This window comes from Candoia aspera, chromosome 1, assembly GCF_035149785.1.
Source record: "Candoia aspera isolate rCanAsp1 chromosome 1, rCanAsp1.hap2, whole genome shotgun sequence".
NCBI classification, from domain to species: Eukaryota; Metazoa; Chordata; class Lepidosauria; order Squamata; family Boidae; genus Candoia; species Candoia aspera.
This window is the reverse complement of record NC_086153.1, coordinates 51,588,828-51,611,667: the sequence shown is the minus strand read 5'-3', so window position 1 is coordinate 51,611,667 and position 22,840 is coordinate 51,588,828.

Sequence of the window (22,840 nt, the reverse complement as noted above, 5' to 3'; positions counted from 1 at the left end):
CTATTTTATCGAGATTTGTCATTGCTCTTCTTCCAAGGATTAAGCGTCTTCTGATTTCCTGACTGCAGTCAGCATCTGCAGTAATCTTTGCACCTAGGAATACAAAGTCTTTCACTGCTTCTACATTTTCTCCCTCTATTTGCCAGTTATCAATCAAGCTGGTTGCCATAATCTTGGTTTTTTTGAGGTTTAGCTGCAAACCAGCTTTTGCACTTTCTTCTTTCACCTTCATCATAAGGCTCCTCAGTTCCTCTTCACTTTCAGCCATCAAGGTGGTATCATCTGCATATCTGAGATTGTTAATGTTTCTTCCAGAGATTTTAACTCCAGCCTTGGATTCCTCAAGGCCAGCTTGTCGCATGATGTGTTCTGCATACAAGTTGAATAGGTAGGGTGAGAGTATACAGCCCTGCCGTACTCCTTTCCCAATCTTAAACCAGTCTGTTGTTCCGTGGTCTGTTCTTACTGTTGCTACTTGGTCATTATACAGATTCTTCAGGAGGCAGACAAGATTACTTGGTATCCCCATACCACTAAGAACTTGCCACAATTTGTTATGGTCCACACAGTCAAAGGCTTTAGTATAGTCAATAAAACAGAAATAGATGTTTTTCTGAAACTCCCTGGCTTTTTCCATTATCCAGCGGATATTGGCAATTTGGTCTCTAGTTCCTCTGCCTTTTCTAAACCCAGCTTGTACATCTGGCAATTCTCGCTCCATGAACTGCTGAAGTCTACCTTGCAGGATCTTGAGCATTACCTTACTGGCATGTGAAATGAGTGCCACTGTTCGATAGTTTGAACATTCTTTAGTGTTTCCCTTTTTTGGTATGGGGATATAAGTTGATTTTTTCCAGTCTGATGGCCATTCTTGTGTTTTCCAAATTTGCTGGCATATAGCATGCATTACCTTGACAGCATCATCTTGTAAGATTTTGAACAGTTCAGCTGGGATGCCATCGTCTCCTGTTGCCTTGTTATTAGCAATGCTTCTTAAGGCCCACTCAACCTCACTCTTCAGGATGTCTGGCTCTAGCTCACCGACCACACCGTCAAAGCTATCCCCGATATTGTTATCCTTCCTATACAGGTCTTCCGTATATTCTTGCCACCTTTTCTTGATCTCTTCTTCTTCTGTTAGGTCCTTGCCATCTTTGTTTTTGATCATACCCATTTTGGCCTGGAATTTACCTCCAATGTTTCTAATTTTCTGGAAGAGGTCTCTTGTCCTTCCTATTCTATTGTCTTCTTCCACTTCCGCGCATTGCTTGTTTAAAAATAATTACTTATCTCTTCTGGCTAACCTCTGGAATTTTGCATTTAATTGGGCATATCTCCCCCTATCACTGTTGCCTTTTGCTTTCCTTCTTTCTTGGGCTACTTCTAGTGTCTCAGCAGACAGCCATTTTGCCTTCTTGGTTTTCTCTTTCTTTGGGATGTATTTTGTTGCCGCCTCCTGAACAATGCTGCCAACTTCTGTCCAGAGTTCTTCCGGGACCCTATCTACTAAGTCCAGTCCCTTAAATCTATTCTTCACCTCCACTGCATATTCCTTAGGAATATTAGTGAGCTCATATCTAGCTGATCTGTGGGTCTTCCCTAATCTCTTTAGTCTGATCCTAAATTGTGCAAGAAGAAGTTCGTGATCTGAACTACAGTCAGCTCCAGGCCTTGTTTTTACCGACTGTACAGATGTCCGCCACCTTTGGCTGCAAAGGATGTAATCAATCTGATTTCGGTGTTGTCCATCTGGTGAAGTCCATGTATAAAGCCGTCTCTTAGGTTGTTGGAAGAGAGTGTTTGTTATGCAGAGTGAGTTGTCTTGGCAAAATTCTATCAGCCTGTGTCCTGCTTCGTTTTGTTCTCCCAGGCCATACTTACCTGTAATTCGAGGTGTCATTTGACTGCCCACCTTAGCATTCCAGTCTCCTGTGATGAAAATAACATCTCTTTTAGGCGTGTTGTCCAGTAGGTGCTGCAGATCCTCATAGAACTGCTCTACTTCAGCTTCTTCAGCATTTGTGGTTGGGGCGTATATTTGGATCACTGTGATGTTAGATGGCTTGCCCTGAATTCGAATTGAGATCATTCTGTCGTTTTTTGGGTTGTATCCAAGCACTGCTTTAGCCACTTTACTATTAATTATGAAGGCTACTCCATTTCTTCTGTGGTCCTCTTGTCCGCAGTAGTAGATCTGGTGGTCATTTGATGTGAAGTGGCCCATTCCAGTCCATTTCAGTTCACTGATGCCCAGAATGTCTATCTTTAATCTTGACATCTCACCAATAACCACATCCAATTTGCCCTGGCTCATAGATCTTACATTCCAGGTTCCGATGGTGTGTTGATCCTTAGAACATCGGATTCGCCGTTCACCACCAGCACCGTCGGCCGCTAGCCGTCCTTCCGGCTTTGAGCTAGCTGCGTCATCACGTCTGGGGCTAGTTGAGCTCATCCTCTGTTCCTCCCCAGTAGCATTTTGACCATCTTCCGACCTGGGGGTCTCATCTTCCGATGGTATACCGACATATCTCTGGTTGTACTGATCCATTTAGTTTTCACGGCAAGAATACTGAGGTGGGTTGCCATTACCTTCCCCAGGGATCGCATTTAGTCTGACCTCTCTGTCATGACCTTCCCGTCTTGGGTGGCCCTTCACGGTTTAGCTCATGGCATCATTGAGGTGCTCAAGCTCCAGCACCACGACAAGGTAACGATCCTTTGCTGAAGAAGCAAAAGGGTATATATAGTTTATATTAGAAGAAATGCAGATTATTTTTAGGCAGGCCTTTGTTTAAAATAAACTGCTATGGAAAACTAACAAAATAAATTTAAGGTCAAGATGGAAGTCTGGGACATCCCATCCCTTTGAAATCTGGCAAAGACAGTTCTCTTCTGAACAGTGTTGTCAAGAAGTTGGATTAGACAGCAGTGGTTTTCTGCATTCATTATTTTATTTTATTTATTTTATTTTATTTTATTTATACATTATTTTAGAGTTGCCTTTGATTGTATGTGGTAAGGTGCCCGAAGCTGTTCATGCAGATGGCATGCAAACACAAGATATATATATATATATAGAGAGAGAGAGAGAGAGAGATGATAGATGATAGATGATATAGATAGATAGATAGATAGATAGATAGATAGATAGATAGATAGATAGATAGACAGACAGACAGACAGACAGACAGACAGACAGACAGACAGACAGAATAATGAAGAACTGTGAAAAACTGTGAAAAACTGAAATCCATGAATTCACTCCCCTGTATCTCTGAATGGTACACCTCACAGTTGTATTCAGAGACAAAACAGATAGCAAGAACCTGCTTGCCTGTCCAGGAGTGTCCGTAGAGTGGGGTCAAAAAAGACAAGATAGGGACCATGATCAAAGCTCTGCCTGTTTTTTTATGGGCAGCCGCTATCTTGAGTTTTCACCATACCCCACAGACACCCCTGCACATGCCCATCCCTAGTAGGGGCAGAAAAAAAAAGCAATTATCTGAACTAACTCTTATTAGAATGCAGAATCATTTAACTTTCCTACTGACCTGACCATTTGTTACCATTTTAATTTACTGAGAAAAAAACTGTCCTATGGTTTTTTTACTACCATTTTAAAAAATGTTATAACCAACCCCCCAACTCTGAGATGAAATACCAGCCAGCCAATCTTGTAATAAAAGTAGAAAAAAGGTAAAATGCAGAGAAAGCGCAAAGTTTAAGGTATTACTTTAAGCCATAATCCAATGGGCAACTCTTATGCATTTCCTGTGCAGGGCTGACTCTTTTCCACTGGATTGTGGCCGTATTAAATAAGAATACTATGTAATTTATCAGTATTAATAATCTTTTTTTTTCAGCTGTCTGAACTGGATAGGCACTGTACAGCTGCATAATTTACATTTAAAACAGTGATGTCTCCTTCATTCTTCACCCAGCCAACAAATCCATTTCTGTGTACTTAATCAGTCTATACTTTAAATCACACTGCATCGTATACTTTCTGGCAATAGGTAATGGCCAAAGCATATAAAATACAGTGAGATTTAAGAAGCAGCAGCTGAACCAACAATATATTCTCTTGGAAAGGAGACATTAAATAAATTGTGGATGTTTTTTTGATAGCCAATTAAAGTTCCTTTAAGAACCCTGTTGATTTTGTCTACATACTTCAATCCAAGCTCTTGGAACAAGCATTCTCATCATAAATATTACCTAAATTACCAAAGATTTAGCAATGAAACATGTGTCTTGCTAGAAATATTAACCAGGACATTCAGAAATAAGTCTTAGCTATTTCTCATAAGGAAGTAATATATCTAAAATATCCACAGCAATCTTAATTTTCATGGAATTCATTTAAAAGGCACAGAAGACTTTTATAGAAGTTTTCCATGTTTAATTCAAAACCAAAGAGGATTTTTTAAAAATCTCATTTTAACCATGAAATGAAAGGTTTTCACATAAAAAGCATTAATATTTCCCTTGGGGATGCCAAATTAGTGATTTTTTTTTAAAAAAAATATTTTTTTAAGAATTGTAAAACCAGGAATGACCAGTGTGGCTGAGAAAAATCAAGATGAGAATTATTCTTATGACAACAATTATTTGGGAAGGGAGGGAGGGAGGGTGGAAGGAAGGAAGGAAGAGTAGTATTTATGGTAGTCAAGTACAGAGGCACGATACAAAAAACAACTGACTGAATGAAGCCAACAAAACATACCACCAGTGAACAAACCATTCCATCCTCAAACCAATTGCATTTAAGCCTCATTTCTGGGATTCCCACCCAGGACTCAGTTACCACTGGAGATTGCTTTGGAGTATTCCTACTGATGAAGACAGCCTTACTTGTAAGTAGGCAATTGAACTGAGTTTTTTTTTCAGCAAAGCATTCCATTGACTGACCTCCTGCTTCCTATGCCCTAGGACAAGGCAATTGGTCAACTGATGGTTCAGAATCAGAGTGGATGTTCTCAGCATCCTGGAAAACCAGTTCTAAGAAATAGAATCTCTGGTTTTCTCTCAGGGTCTCCAAGAGCTACTCTGTGTAATTTAACGCAGGGAGTTTAAGATCTTTCTCTGATGAAAATAAATAATAGCCCTAAGTGACACATTAAACATAAACAAATCACCTTGTCCAGAAAGTATCTATCCAAAGCTTCTTAAAGAAAGCAAAAGTGAAATTTTTGATCTTTTAACAAAAATATGCAACTTCTCTCTCAAATCAATGTAAGTCCCCAAAGACTGAAATATGGTTTAATGTAACTCAAATTTTAAAAGCGGGGAGAGTGGGTATTCAGGAAATGTTAGGGTATTTAACTAATTTTTTTATCTTTTGTGTACATTAATCTAAAACATTTTATTAAAAAAAGTCAAATATGTAGAAGAATGAGAATTGACAAAAAACAACAGATAAGGTACTGTAAGTCTTGTCTCACTAACATTCTAGGCTTTTTTGAGGTTGATGGCACGAAGATAACAGAAATACTTGCACTTTCAAAAAGTTTTTGTCAAAGTTCCTGCCCATAGGTTGCTGGGCAGACTCATTCATGGACAACTACTTCCATAGACTAGTAACTGATTTTTTAAAAATAGAAAAAGGAGGAATAAATGAAAGATTTCCACAATGTTGAAGTGTGTAAAATGGATTTTCTATAAGAATCTTTATTGGGTCTGGTGCATTTAGACTTGTTTGTTTCAGGAGTTCAGGGTGGCAAATATAACACTCCCTCCTAATTTTCCCCTTCCCCACAACATACCTCTGAAATGGGTTGGAGTGAGAGACAATGACTGGCCCAAAGTCACCAAGTGAGTTTTGGTGCCTGAGAGTAGACCAGAACCTTTATCTTCTCCTCCTAGTCCAATGCCTTAACCCCTGCACCACGCCGTGTATAACATGATACAGGGGTAAACAGTGAGGCAAGTTTTCTGAAATTATTCAGGGTGGTAAAATCAAAAAGAGCTTGAAATATGTTCCAAAAGGAACTCTTCAGCTTGGGTAAATGGACAGACTTTAAAGTGGCAACTGCACTTTTGTGTAAAGAAATGCAAAGTAATGCATACTAAAGCAAACAAACAAACTTAATATACAGTATATCTTGATGAGGATGGCACTGGTAGTAACTGACCAGGAAGGAGATTTTGGAATCCCAGGTCACCGAAAATGTCTGCCTATGGAGAAATATTATTATTGTTGTTGTTGTTGTTGTTGTATGGTAGGAATCATTAGGAAATAGACTGAAAATGACATTCCCAATATACGAATGATTTATTTATTATTGTTTTGTATGCCACCATTCCCAAAGGCTCTAAAAATCAAAATAAATCATCATAAAATAAGGAATAACCTCCATATGAATACTAAACAAAATATAAACAAAAACTAAGAGCCTAAACAATTATAGATCAGAAAATACAAAATCAGGTGACCACTGGGCTCCAACCTTCCGTGTCAGGCCCTGAGAGGCCTGCAAACTCAGCAAGAAGAAACTCTTGGATTTCTGGAAAGATCTTTATTACTAGTAGGGTAAAGGAACAGAATCTTAAAAGCCTGTTGAATCAGTTCTCCAGATCAGTTTGTACCCAGCATAATTAAGGCAGAGTTACTCTGAGTCTCCTTCTCATGTTTCCCCCTCCCCTGCATTAAGCAGTTGTTTTCTATAGTAGTCCAGCTCCCTCCTATAATGGCTCTGCACCATCATCTTTGCTCCCAGGGGCTATTAGACCATATTCAGTCACTAAGTCACTACGCACTCACCTCTTGTGCTAGACAGAAGAACCATTGAACTAGAAGCAGTAAATGAAAATTGTAAAGAAGTAGATTTCAACTAAAATAAGAAGAAACTTTCTAATAGGAAGGTCTGGTCATCTATGGACAGTCTGCCTCCAGTAGGTAATGGATGCCTCTTGCTGGAGGTATGGAACTCCATGCTAATGGAAACCACCATGCCCTGTTAATCATTTACTGAAGACCTGTTTTCCATTCAAGTTAAAATTATCATTCATTTAAAATTATTCATGTTATTGTCTGAGTACAATGCAATCTGTGTTTAACCTTCTCTTCTACCACCATCAATATATTATTATTATTATTATTATTATTATTATTATTATTACCTCTTGCTCTTTCCTGATATGCTTCTAGATATACTGTATTTCTCAGTTATTCTGTAAGCCAGTTTGAATATCTTCTGGTTGGAAAATGGGACAGAAATAATTAATTAATGTCCCAAATACAAGTATATGCTCAACAATATACCAAATAGTATATACCTCATAGGACTGTTGCAATGATGAACAAACAAAAAAGAGATCTCCATGTATGCTCTTGGAGTGGAGGGTAATGATTTCCAGTGTAAATATAGATTTGAAACATTTTAATGCATTATGGTCACATTTTATTATTAGTTAGAACAATATTTTTCTCTTTCCAGTCCAGTTCTTGTCATCGGCTACTATACTAATAAATCTGCAAGTCGGCAAATTTAGACAAATTGAAATATCATAAAAACTGAACATTTGTGGATTTCTTGTGTGAACAGAATATGTCATTGCCTTAAAAGTCAGGAAATACCTGTGGAGCCCACAAAGCTCTTTCAGAGTAGCCAGTATGAAACTGAAAATGGGGAGGAGAATGTTGTGTTTCCTAATGTCGGGCTAATAATTATAATTCCCTATCAAAGAGCACAGAATCCCGCATGTGTTTAGCATTAGCTTCAAGAAGGTCAGTGCTAACTTCTTCAGGAAGGGAGTTCCGGAGACGTACAGTAAGCGCACATTTGTTTAAAATGAGCAGTCTCAGTTCAGACATATCACAGTCTTCAGGGATGCACAAACAATTCCGCCTCAGTGGAGCTGAAACAATGCCTCGTATTCACAAAGATTATAGGCACTTCAGTATTGCAAGAAAGGGGTGAAAGAGGGGGAGCCTTGAAAAGCAGATAAATTGGTCTTTGCTCGGTGCTTTTCCTTAATTTACAGCAGTGTTTAACATTGGAGTCCAATTGTCCAGGCACTCATAAAAAGAGAAATGATGAATATTCAGGCTGTCTTCTGAATCCATTAGGCAACTGAAGATGAAGTCTCCACATGTACAACTTCAGTGGCTTTCGCAGGCTAGTCAAGTGCATGCCAAGATGGCTTCAAAAAGAGAAATGATGCTCTGAGTTGCCAATGTGGGGAGAGTAAATATAACTCAAACTCATGGAAGTGTTAGAGTGAAGCACTGTGATTCAGAACTGAAATGTTCATTCACTGTATACATAATATTGCATTTGTCTGGCTTTCAAAACGGTATATGCTGGGGCCGGTATTTTAGACCTCTTTGTGAAACAATGATTTACTATTACATTAAACGTTCTGTCCCTAATTCCAGGACACACATGGCAACAGATGCCTTCTTCCCTCCAGTGGGTATGTATGCGATGCCATGTGCATTCATAACTGTCTAATTCAGCCTTCCAAAAGGAGCCTTCCAGATACGCTGGATTTTAATAAACCTCATCTGTATGGGGATTGAAGTCTAGCTTATCTGGAGGGTATCAGTGGGGAAGACTGGCCTAACACCCATGAATAAAGCATAACATTGGAAACTCTGGGTACTATATGCAGGGAGTTGTACCTTGATTATAATTGCTTTTTTCCCGGTAGGTACAATTGAGATGATTGCCAGTTCTTTGCATTACTGGCCAGCATCTTATTACTCTTTCTCTCCAGATCAAAGTATATCATCACATGGAGGAATGTACAAGGGTAATGTGATTCATGGTCCTTCTCACCATGACTATAACAAATGTATGTGGGTCTCACTCCTTGGCCAATTAACCCAAACAAAAGCAACAGACTGAAAAAGAGGCAATTATACCTCCCATAACAACTACTCATGGCTTTTTAGTAATGAGAAGTTATTTATTCATGCCACCCCCCAGGACAGCAGCAGGTTTACAACTCTCACTCATTACACATCATGCTTTATTACCAACCAAAACAGCCCCAGATTTCATAGCATTTTATGGCAGATGCAATAAGCACTCTGGCAAGAAATGTCATTTCTCATTTTGTTTTATTTATCATATTTCTTTACCGCCCATCTCGTCTTACAACGACTCTGGGCAGTTTTAGCCAACTTAATTGATTAAAATGGAAGAGTTAAGAACAGTTTATATGAAGACTTATATAAATGAACACTTAAGGATGGGTATCTTGAGATATTCCCTACTCTATTATCAGGGTTTTTATTGCAACCTTCCTCACTGGAAGGATCTTAGACAGTCTTTACCAGTTAGAGTAGAAAATGCTGGGTTAGACTAATTAGTAACCACACTCAGAATGGGGCAAATAGTTCTTACACCTCATTTGTATGCTTCTATGACACTTCAGATACAATGTTATTCAAGAAATCTGTTCACACACTTAGCTGCCAGTTATCATGGCCTGGTTTGGATATTTTGAACCCTTCCACATGATGTCTCCCCATGGATGCAGCTGGAGGAAAAATGTCTGATCAAGTTTGTCCACCTGGACATATTCCATTTCCTAACACAGCAGGTAAAATATGGAACATTCTGTTCACATATATCATTGCTTGTCAGCACTGCTATGCTTGGTCATATGTTACTTCCTCACAGGGCTGTTTCTTAATGCACAGAGAGTTTTAAAGTGTTTGAACTAGGGTTGAGCAATTGTGATGAGAAATCAGGAGATAATATTAGGATATGTGGGTCTGCCTTGCCTTGTGAGAATTCTGCCTGAATTTTGAGGATTCCATAAGAATGTTAGAGATGCAAGAGGAATATACTACTGTATGTCAGATCGATGTTACATTTTTATACCACTTCCTATACAAGACATCTATTATTACAGAGCCATGATCTGTATCCTATTTCCATTAAGTTCAGATGCTTTGGATGACATATGTTGAGCACTGGAGTTTATACAGTTTGTTACGGGAATGTGTTCCTCATTTTTGCTTTGTGATAGCCAACATGTGACAACAAGGTTGCATGTAGCCCCCAAACTCCTTTTCTGAGGCCACTTAAATAATCTAAAGATCCACAGTGTGACAGCTGAAAATCAGAAGCTGAAGCATTTTGAGATAAGAAACATTATCATCCCTAAAATACACCTTCCACAGTTTCAAAAGAAAAAAGAAAACCCATCCAAAGCAATTGGAAAATGGAAAATCCCAGTCTTCCTCATATATCAGACATGATCACAATAATTTTGCATCATTATCCCACCCACTGCAAACTTTTCTCCTACCCAAAGTGATTAATGTGGGTCTTAACCATCAAAAGGTTGTCTAAGAAGTTTTTTAAGCCCTTTGGACCACCAGATTTCCTTTCTCCCTATTCCAGTTCCAAAGTTATTGAAGGCCCAAAGCAGTATCAATAAAAAAATAATTAATAGGGAGGCCAGGTTTCATTGGTGAAATAAAGCTGGTTAAAAGGAAGCTTGAGTAAATAAGACCCAAAAGCCTGTCAGATTGCAGTCCCAGGGTTACTTCCATGTTTGACTGCAGAGTTGGCTGGGGTGACTCCGAGTCAGTCACTGGCTTTCACCCTACTTATCTCATAGGATTTTGTTAGTTGGCAGATTATTTATGTATGTATTTATTTAGTGTTTTAGTCAAGGTAACTCTAAGCACTACATGGTGAAAGGTGAAAGGTCCCCTGTGCAAGCACCGAGTCATGTCTGACCGTCTGGGGGGACGCCACTTTCACAACGTTTTCTTAGCAGACTATAGCGGGGTGGTTTGCCATTGCCTTCCCCAGTCGCCACCTTCCCCAGCAAGCTGGGTACTCATTTTACCGACCTCAGAAGGATGGAAGGCTGAGTCAACCTGAGTTGGCTACCTGAGAATCCAGCTTCCGCTGGGATCGAACTCGGGTCGTGGGGAGAGTTTCAGCTGCAATACTGCTGCCTACCACTCTGCGCCACACAAGGCTCTCATAGCCTCTCATAGCCAATGCATAGGCTCTTATAGCCAATGCAATAATAACAATAAAATGCAATAATATAAAATAAAAGCAATACAACATAAAATTACAGTTAATTGATTACAATGAATATCACATTCATGGTGCTGGGGCACTTTAGCACTCATGTCTAAAGACTTTCTGGAGTAACCCAGTTTTTGTGAGCTTCCCAGCAGGCCAAGAGAATGAGATCCACCCTTGCTTCAGATGTCTACCTGTTCTGGAGGAGGGGAGCCCCCACAGAGAACACGTGCTTCCTTATATCTTCCTGTCACACCTTGGGGGACTGTATAGGGGCTGATTTTTTTAAAAATGAAGTGGATGTACTAAGGTTTTACAGTTCACCATTTAACATCCCCCAAGCCCAAAATTCCCAGACAAAAATTCTGGCTCTGCTCGCTCTGGGGATATGATCCATGGGTTATAGTTGCTCACCCCTGTCATTGAAGAAACTCAGAGGAAAATAATAACAAATATTTATTTATGTATTTATTTATATAAATAATCTTGCAGTAACTTGGCCTTATAGGAATATAATATTTTTATTCTGCATGTGTTTTCATTAAGAATATATACTGCCTTATTCTGTTGGTGTATTTTTTCATTACAGACTTCCTGCATAGTAAAAAATTAGGGGGATCTGATACAGTCTGGGGAAAAGATCAGGAATGTGAGATATCAGTTCCTTTTTATTTATTTTTTTTAAACTCCAGTCCAAGGGTCTGGCTAGCTATTTGGGTCTTACACTGGGCCTGTGTATTTCTGGAAAAACACTGCAGGATTGAATTCTTCACTGTTAAGTATCATGCACAGGCATCCATGGAGGGGGCAAGTTACAAAACATACATCATGAGGCAATCCCCATCCCTATCTATCATATTGGTTTATATAGTTGTCCATCTCACCAAATGCGACTCTGGGCAATGGTCATATGATTAAAAACCAACAGAAACAAAAGAAAACAACAAAAAAATGATAGGATAATAACAACATCAAGACACCTGAGAACATTCTAACCAAATCCATACAACAGTCATGCTCAAAATTCACAGTGATGGGTTCATCCAAACTCCAGACTCCATGTCCAAGGGAATATCCAGGTCTTCAAGGATTTATAAAATGCCAGCGGGGTAGGAGCCAAGTGAATCTCAAGGGATATGGTGTTCCAAAGGGAAGGCAGAGAATAGACTGCAGGATCAGGCCAAGTATCCCTCTCTCACCACCATTCCTCTTCAACTAGCATTTGGACCTAGAAGTTACAATGAATCTCAAGACTGTTCTCTGTAAATATATCCAGTCCCTTTTAAAACTGTCCCAGTTATTGGCCATCACCACATTTTGTGGTAATAATTAATGTGGTGCTGTGTGAAGTACTTCTTTTGCATGTTCCAAATATCCACCCAGTCTGCATCTTGGCTCTTCCCAGGTCTCAGGTCCTAGTATTATAACAAAGGAAGAAAATAGTCTCCCCATCCACTTTCTTGATACCATGCATGGTTTTATACATCTCAGTCATGTCCTTGTTGATTAATTGATTATGTGACACCAAATTGCAGTCAATTCTTAGTGACCACAAAGATAGATTTTCTCCAGAAGGATCTGTCCCTAACCTGATCCTTCAGGTCTTCCAACAGTGTGCCCATCACCACTATAATTGAGTCCATCCACCTTCCTGCTGGTCATCCTCTTTTTCTGTTTCCTTCTACCTTTCCCAGCATTTCAGCCTTCTCTAGAAAGCTAGGTCTTTGTATAATGTGTCCAAAATAGAATAATTTAAGCCTGACCATTTGTGCCTCAAGTGAGAACTCATGTTTGATTTGTTCAATTATCCATTTGTTTGTTTTCTGGACTATCTATTGTATTTTCAGGAGTGTTCTCCAACACCAAAGTTCAAAAGTGTCAATTCTTTCTATACTGTTTCTTCAAAGTCCAGTTCTCAGTCCCCTTTTTTCTAAGCTAAAGAACCTAAAGCATTCTTTTAGCATCATTAAAGCCTTCCTTTAATAAGGAAGGTGTTTGAGTCATCTAAACATTTTGATTGCCCTCTTCTGTACTTTCTCTAGCTCTTATTATAGCCTTTTATAAGGACATTACAACTTTAGTATGTTGTTGTTGTTGTTGTTCAGTCTCTTTCCAAGTACAGAATGTTTCTTTTTCACAGCTGCTGCACATTAAGTCAAAATTTTCACTAAGCTTTCCACTATGGCTCCTCAGATTGCATCGATGTATACATGAACTTGTATTTCTTTGGCACATTGTACATCACTTTATGCTTACTGAAAGTGCATTCCATTTGCCATTTAGTTGACCATCCACCAAATATAAAGAGATCCTCCTGAAGCTCTTCACAGTCACTTTGGTTTTCCCCACCCTGAACAGTTGAGTATTGTCTACAGACATGACCTTTATGTTAAGATAATTGATGAACAAGTTTAAAAACATCAGTCCCAACTTTATCAGTGTTTCCACCACCTAATCAGTGACAAAGCAGTCTGTATCGAACCACTTATTATCTTTATTTCTGCTGACCTCAAAACACAGAGAACATGCTCAACCTCCAGCTGACCAACAGAGAACAAAGAATGTTATCCAGTGACCCACCACTAGACCTACAATCATCAGAAAGTGACAAAAATGACCTCAGTATCATTCCATATAGAAAAAAGCATACATTTCTAGCACTGCACCCCACCCCCACATCCGCATGGTGGATGAATTTGTGTGCATTGGAGTGGCGGTTTGCAAAACTACAAGAGAAGGCCAAATGTGGGGGGGGGGGGAAGAAGTAAGCAAAAGCAAAGAAATTCCCCCAAGTTTTCCTGTGTTTGAAAGTATCCCACCAAGCAGTGGGGATGCATGTGGCAAAATGAGATTTCTCTTTCTTCATCATGCTTACACTCACACTAGCTCCTGTCAGCAATTTTTTGAGCTAGATAACAAACAATAGTAGGTTCGCTCTCTGCTTTGCCATCCTTTAGATCAGTGTTTTTCAAACTTTGCAGCTCAGGTTGGCTGAGGAATTCTGGGAGTTGAAGTCCTCACATCTTAAAGTTCCCAAGTTTGAAAAACACTGCTTTAGATCATAGGGCAAGGGGAGGGTGGCTTAGTAAAGCAAGAGAGCCTTTTCTGTTTTACTGAGCAGCCCCCAGCTACTCTTTTGTAATGGTATGTGAGAAAAATCTTGGGAGACTGGCAAAGACACACTGCCAAGGCAATGGTCAGATAAGAGACAGCATAGCCCGCAGCTGGATAGCGGGCAGGGCAAGAAGCTCAGAAGAGACCCTCCCTAGTTTCTCGGACTGTAAAAGAGATGGGGTGGGGTGGGGTGGGGTGGGGTGGGGTGGGAGAATTGTACTTTCAGACTTGCAACATTGATGTCAGCCTTGCCAGGTAAATAGGAATCACAACCAGATGAGCTAATTCTACTTTATTGTAAATCTACATTGACAGAATCTGCAGGCTACGCTGTCTCTTCCCTGACCATTCCCTTGGCAGAGTCTCTTTGCCCAGTCTCCCAGGTCTTTCTCACATACCAGATCAGCTGTCTTAATACCAAGTTTTGATAGATGGCTGAACCTGGGGACTTCCGGTGGGGACATGGCGGACTGAACAGCTGTGCCCACGGACTTAGCAGGCGGAGCTGACAATGCGGCATTCTTTTCAGTCTCAGGAAGGTTTTCCTGAAGCCCAGGAGTGTTTTCTGGAAAAAGGAAAACATCAAGAGTCACCCCATCTGCCCTCCAGATGGCTGCTTGTAGCCAGAAGATCGCAAACAGCATTTCGCATTTGATTGGTAAGAGCTTAGCTGGGAGGTGGAGACATCACCATTTTCCAAGCCACGCTGTAGCCTTAAAGGGACACTAAGACTGGCCACCGCATTTCTAAATCACCCAATTTATATTTCTTTTAAGTATGCGTACCCTAAGAGAGGCTTTCTACAGCAAGGAGAAGCTGGTTCTCTTGGTGTTTATCGTTATTTTGGGGATTACTTTTTAAAAATTCTTTTTAAGTTTTGGACTTTGTTTTCCCTCTAAATATTAAGGAGGATTGAGAGTAAATAATCTTCTCCCTGTTATCATTTTTGTACTAAATTTGAAGATATTGGTATTTTCCTACATGTTGAATCAGCTGATTTGAACCTTCAGCTTTCTATTTCTACTTTTCCTGGGGAACTGTCTGCATATCTCACTGTCACTTGTGTAAACACATTCCAGAATTATTTCATATCTTCAACTTTCACTGGTTAAGCTCCTAGGGGGCATCATAATCTGCCGCGTGAGACATGGAAGATTTTAAACAGATTTTCTCTGACTTCCACCAAGAATTAAACAGATTCTTTCTGACTCCTACCAAGTTGTTATGTAAGACATTCAGGACATTGTGGAAAACATGAGGTCTAAAATGTGTCACCTGGTTGGGGATGTCGTGGATGAAACTGAGGAAATTAACAGCGATAGAAATGTTTTTTTTTTCTAAAAGTGAGACCGGGATTTCTACTGAAATGCTGGATGATGTTCAGATAGTTGAGTTGGAGAAATTTAAGGGAGAGAGCAAGTTGCAAGCCACAAATGAAGATGATCTTCTGATGGAAAGCCATGGAAAAGAAGGGGTTATTATGTATGGGAGGTCTGCTGAAGATAAGTCCAAGTTTTTGATGGGGGCAGTTGGGCTGTTTGATTTTTTTAAGAAAATTGCTTTGTGTGCATTGTGGGGATATGTAAATGCTCTGGTTTATTTTGAAGTAGGATAGGGGTTTAAGAATATTTATCTCGATTGCTTTTAGGGTTTGGCTGATTTCATTATCTTGAATGATTTGGATTAAGATTATTAAGGTATAATAAAAAATAATTGTCTCTTTGGATGGTTTTAGGTTTAATATGATTAAGATTATTAAAATTGTTGTATTATCAAGTACAGTATAATGGAAGACAATTTATATGTTTTTTAGTTTGATTTTTATTATAGTAGACAGAAATGAAGGGGAGGGGGGCCCTCTCCAGGGGGAAAAACTCATGCGCAGTACTGATTCTCTTTGCCTCCCTATCAAGAAATCCAGAAAGGAACCACCTTAGCTTTCTGAGCTTTTCTGGTAGGAATTACTAGTAAAATACTTCTCAGTTTAGTGGGATTTTGTCTTGTAGAGCAGACAATAAACACTAGAGCTAAAGCTTCGGATCTCAGCGTGGTTCTTCGCTCTATATCCTGACATCACCTCTTTTTATAACTTTGAAAAATTTTTCTCTTGTGTTGTCACATTTTTAATTTTTTTTCTTTGTAGTTTTTTGTTTTTCTGTAGCTTTTATCTTTGCTTGAAACTTAATAAACTTCTTATTAAAAAAAAGATAGATGGCTGAACCCATAGGTCTAGCCATCTGTCAAAACTTGCTTCCTCCCCAGTCCTAGCCTCATCCTGGTTGTTTTCACACTGACAGGCGATGCTTATGGGGAAGAGAAATGAAGCCAGGGGATCCACAAATTGCTTTTCTTAACTAGTCCTTAAAATTGTAAGAACAGCACTACCCACCAGCCTCATTGCTGAGGTAGAATAGGGCTCAACTGTCAAGGACTGGTGGACTGCAGAATAATATGGCCATCTGGCTGCAGAGAAACTACCAGTAACTGGGAAAACAAACAAAACAGGCAGGATATGAATCAGCAATGAGGACATTTCATGCCAATATTGTTTTCCACTAATTTAAGGAGGTATGGATAGCGCTGTAACTCCGTAGTGGGGAAAATCCCTTAATCTCATTTCCAAACCATGAGAGTAGCTCATCTGTTTTTTCAGTATTCTGATGCAGGATAAAAGAATGAGTCACCTTTGATTATTCTGGTCTATTCATGAAGATAGGAGTTATTTAATAGCCTCTCAGTCTCAGATGTATCTGGAGGCAAGACTTGGTCAGAACAAATTTTCTCTTAAACCAGAGGTTCCCAAACTTTGCAATTCCAGAACTCCCTTTTATTAACGCTACCAGTAGATTGTCCACTTTTTGCTTATTACAGCACCAAATAAAACCTTTTCGATTTTGAAAGGCTATAAATGAAAATAATGTCTAAAATACTGAACTTCACTAAGTTGTACACTTCTACAGACACTCTAAAGATTACAGTTATATTACTACACACCACATCAGCAGAATGGCAGAGGCTTACAATTATTTCCAACAGAAACTGAAGCCAGCTATCAACGGACAGTATCAATGGCTTCCAATATTCAATAAATTTGTGACATGATCTGTAGATGTCAATTGTTACATGCTGCAAAAATGAGTTTAACTCCTTCGGTTGCACTAAAAACCCCAGTTCAAAATACCTTCTGCTTTAATCAAAGCAAGTTACAAAACTTTATCAACATTCTTGTTAAAATAATGGATTTTGATAGGTAAATGTAAACATTTTGAAAATTAGATATGTGATTTAAAAAAAGGCTCATTTCAAAATAGCATTCTATAACACCAATCATAATTTAAAGAATACAGTAATGGCACAGAACCCTTTTGCCTAAACAAAGAAAGCCAATGGAAATTTACTCATAAGCTTAGTAATATTCAAAAATCCGAAATTGGCTCCTGTGCCAACCCATCTTAAGCAATTCCTTGTAAATCAGTATGAAAGTCACTGCGTAAAAGGGACTTTGAGAGCTCTTTTAGGGTCATGAGCATGTATATATATTACTCCAGGTACAATAGGGAGTAGAGAAGAGTTAATCAAAACATAGGAAATCAAATTGTATAAATTGGAAAACAAAGACCCTAAAATATGGGCTACTTTTACTCTTCCACCAAATTGGAAGCAAAATGTTTTTTTGGATAGCTTTTTTACTGCTGATCTGAACTAGCCGCAAAATGTTATGGTTGTGATAAAATATTTATGATGGGATTTTTAAAAATGTATGTATATGAATAATACAGGAAATGAGTGTGCATGCCTTCAAGATGCTTCACATTTTCTTTGTTCGGGAAGTGTTGGATAGGGAATTGTGCTGTAGATAACTTGTTTATTGGCAGATGATGCTCTTTCAGTATCTCATTTTACCCTGTATTAAAAATTCAAACTTAAAGCCAAAAAATGCTAGGGGTGGAATGAAAGAGGGGATCTCATTTTAACTAATGGCATGGAGATTTAAATAGCACACATCAGCAGAAAAGAATGGGGAAAGCTACAGTACACTGACTTCATGGATACCCCATTTATCAGCAATTACTGACTCCATTAAAGGCAGAGTTTACAGCAGGCAGAGGAGAAGAGCCTAAAGTATGTCCCAACAGATGGAGGGAGAGTGTCAGTGATGCCGTATTTCAAAGGCATCTGCAACTTTGTTATCGTTGTACGTGGAGTCAGAAAGACAGAGGCAGTGAAGGGGGGTAGAAATGGACTAAGGGCCAGAAAATGATTTACTTGACCTGCATAGGCAGAACTGAGAGGGAAAACCTCATTAATTCCCTAGGTCATTCTGGAAGACATTAATTTGGTTTAGACGCAGGACATTGGGAGATTTTCCAGACATACACTAGGAATTATGAAATCTCTATAGCTGCAGGAAAGTATGTCCAAATCACTTTCAGCATAAATCAAACTGACTTTGTGAAGAAGGATAATCTGCTTAATCAGGGGAGTTGCAGAACTTCTACTTATTAGACAGAAAATATAACAATATTTTATATAATTACGAGGCTGGGATTCACCCTTTACAGTATGTGCTCTTCTCCTCTGCCATTGTGCTAGCAATGAGCTGGAAAATCTGAACAATTCCATATTTTTTAATAATGCTCTGTATTTTAATACACACAGGGACAGATACACACAAGGGTCTTTCCCACAGTAATGCAAATGTTTACCTTTATTTATGTATCCCTTTAATTTTTAGGTGTCAATAGGCAAGAAAGGGTCTCCCTACCAACACACCTTAATCAGAGTTCACAATTCTTATGTATGATTGTTGGGATGACCAGAAATATTTTGGCAGTTGTATTTGCTGTGAATAATTCATAGTGGCTCCATCATACATGCAGGTTTTCAATAAAGTCAAGGTAGTGAGTTAGCTATCTGGACCCATCTTGTTTCTATGATGCGAAGAGTAGACGGTTTATATAATATTTCTCCAAACTTTAAAACTAGAAAGGTTTGAAATATCTGCAGTATTTCCATATTTAATATCTCTATAGCTGCTCCTGTGCCAAAGTAAAACAGCCATAATCACAATTTCAGTCGTTAGTGATTTCCAGTCTGCAGTTAGTATGTACTTTAATGATTAGTGTAAAATAATTACAAAATTATATATGATCTATAATTAGAAACTTGTATAAAAATCTGTTTGAAGAACCAAGTCATTTTTTTTTAACCTTGCCAGTCCTGATTGCTTAGAGGTTAATGCCATTTGCAAATTTTATTGCAACAGACCTCTTGGGAGATGTTAGGCTGAGAAGTGGTAACTAATATAACATCACTCTTCGAATATTTAGGTTAAGCGAGATCCAGATCTGGGTCTTTCTGGGCCTTACTTGCTCCTTTAGCAAAAATAATCTATAGTAACACCAGTTTTCCATGCAAATTAAAATAGCTTAAGACATGAGAAATTTGGGTCCTACTCTCACTTTATTATTACAATCACGTTTTTATTTGGCCATGGTCTTATATATTGACAGAAAAGAAACAACTAATATAAACTAGCTGCTTAAATAGGAAGGATGTCATATACCTATGCCTTGAAAATTACATTTACATCAGAGAACACCATCTTTTATTTTTTGTTTTGTTTCTTAAAGTATCCCAACGTGTTTACAGAAGGGTTATCTCTTTCCCAAAAGAACATGCATTAGTACTTTTTACTCATTCAGCACTGAACACTCCCTATCAACAACAGTCTTCCTAGAGGGGAGAAAGAGGCAAATTAATCTTAAAAAGAGACAATTTTAGGGAGTTGCTCTACAAGTTGGAGTTCATTAGGAGGCCATAAAGCATTGCTGTCTAACAAGCTATGTTCCCCAGACACCACTCCAGTAAGCAATATTGTCTGCTTAAATGGATCATCACCTAGGTCTCACCAAAGGAACCACTGCTTTTTAGGGTTTTTTTTAATAAATATGTGTACACATACATACATATATACATATATAGAGAAACTATTGTATACAATGGATATTTTATTATTCAGCAAAACATAGTGAAAAAAATGTTTCTAAAAGGTATGATGTCAGATCTGATTTAGTCAAACAAGTGGAAAAATAAATTCCCTATCAGGAGAGGTCTTGACCTGAACAGCCTTTTCCAATCAGGTCTCCTCCAAAGGTATAGGACCATTGTCCAGGTTGGTTGGCAATTCTCAGGGTTCAAGTCCAACCTATCCTGTGGGCATCAGGCTTCAGAAAGATTTTGGATTTGTAAATGCACACAAAATGCAATGAAAAATAACGAACAGTTTATGGATATAACTCAGTATTGTGGCTAGTACAAACCAAAGTTTTAATCTACTCAAACGCTCAAGGCTAAATCCCCTTATCAGAGAATAAGCTTCATAGTCACAGAAGGATTTACTTCTGAGTAAATTTCCTAAAGATTATGTTGCCAAAAAGCTTTAGTGGTTTTGAAGGAATTGGAAAAAGTATAAGCATGTACATAAGGGCTCCCTTAAAAAGTTGGGGAGGGAGCTAAACAAATCTACCTGTAAGCAAATTTTACACATCCTAACTCAATTATTTTAGAAGCTCCATTTGGCATTATCTCCTTGTGTAACCATGTGATAAGGAGAGTGCAAATATTTCTGTTCGTTTTTCATCCCTCATTTAATAGGATTGTTATTACCTGAACTTTTGAAAAAGAGGAATTTGTAGAAATGTGTAATGTAATGAATCATGCACAGTTCAATGTGCACAATTTACCTATTTATACTCCACTTCCCCTACCCCACCTCCCCAAGATCCAAGATAGACAAGGCAGAGGATGACAGGTAGAATAGGGAAAACTACAGTACATTAGACTCAGTGTAGTAATCTATCTTTTCTTTTAATTTCCTAAGGCCTTTAGTTCCTAGGGCCTGCTTAGGAGAGCACTTCTGGTTATTTTCTCAGCATGTCCCAACCTACTGCAATCTCTCCTGCATGACAAAGGCCGCTTCCTGGCCAATCTTTTCTAATCTGCTGCCCTCCAGACGCCTAGGACTACAACTTACAGCAGTTTCAAAGTGGTTCAAAATTGCCAAACTACAGAGGAGGGATGGAAAGGTTTGGGGGAATGGAGGGATTCTGGAAGTAGCCCAGAAGAGGAGAATCTACCAGAATCTTCCACAGATATGGCAGTACCTTACAATGGGACAAAAGGAGGACAAAGGTGGGCAGGCCTCTGTGACTTCTTCTTCAGGATGGGACCTACCTTCTAACCTTGCTTATCTCTTCCTACTGGGCTACCCTAACTCCACTTATACAGAAATTCAAAATCCTTCCCCCTTTCTTGAATCCCTTGTTTTTCATGTTAGGGACATCACGGAGCATCATCTCATGACTGTCAAGTGCATTCCAATAATCCAGCAGGCATATATTTGGGATTGTATAGCTTACTTTCATTTTTCACGCATACATGGAGAAGGCAGGTCCAGATACATTTTAAAAGGCTTACATTTCTATCCCTTACCAAGAATTCTCTCTTTCTCTCCCTGGCAGGAGACTAGAATTACTACAAGAGTACACTGAGATTAGAACCAAGATATTGGGGGTGGGGAGCAGTTGCCTGTGTTGCGAATAAGGGGAAGGTTGGGGATACCTTCATATTAGGAAGTGTTAAACTGCAGTTCCCTGCAGCATAAATGTGCCACAAATACAAGATAACAGGAAGTGGGGGTGGGGGGAGAGACAGGTAGCTCCCATGTTCCTTTTCAGTCTTTTGTGAATATATCTAAGCTTTTGGATGCCTCAGTGCTGCTGGCTGACACTGAGGTGCTAAACAGAAGCAACATTTACCAAATCTCTTTAAGTAATACATGGAAGAACTCAGACGCTACAAACAACTGCTGAGGGTGAAAACACATGGGATTCAACTCTTCATTTCAGTGACGTAGTTAAGAACATTATTAATTCCGCATGTAGGTTGTGTTCTGATACAAACTTTATCCCATAAAATATCATCAGCGAATTAAGAAGTGGTGAGTCTCTAAAAGTTACCCTGGCCATTCTGAATATGCAATAGTTTATGATTAACAGTTAACTAATTCTCTGGAAGATATCCAGATGAATAAAAGTTTCTTTGTATAACCCATCTGGATTAAGCAAAGAACATGTGATTATCTAATAAATGGAAGTTAAGGAATGTAAATGCATCAAGCCCCTTTAATATTGTCTGTAATTGGTTTCAGACTATGACAACTATAATTACACTGAATGTTTCTGTTCTATGTATGAATTTTTCTTTGGATTGTGAAACATTAGTATATAAGGGGATGTGAATTATGGTATACCATGTCTGAGTTGGAAAAACAGAACTAAACCATTAAAAGGGGGAAAGGGTATTCTGGGCAGAAACAGCATTTGAACACAAACTGCGCTAGTTATCAGACTGTTGCTTTGACTCCTCAACCATCAATCTTTATTCTTCCCAGTCACCCAATTGCTGTTAGGACAAATTCCTTTCTTAACCATACCAGCAAAAATAAACAGCGCCAAGATTATGAAGACTAGAAAGAATTGGCCTTCGTTTGTTAATAGAGCCAATTAAAACTGTGCTCACAAGGCATCAACATTCCTCCTGTAAAGTTTGACTAGGTTATTTTATATGTATTTTATTATTTTATTTTATTTTATTTTATTTTTTTTATTTTATTTTATTTTCAAGATTTATATCCTGCTTTCGTTCAGAAGTTTCCA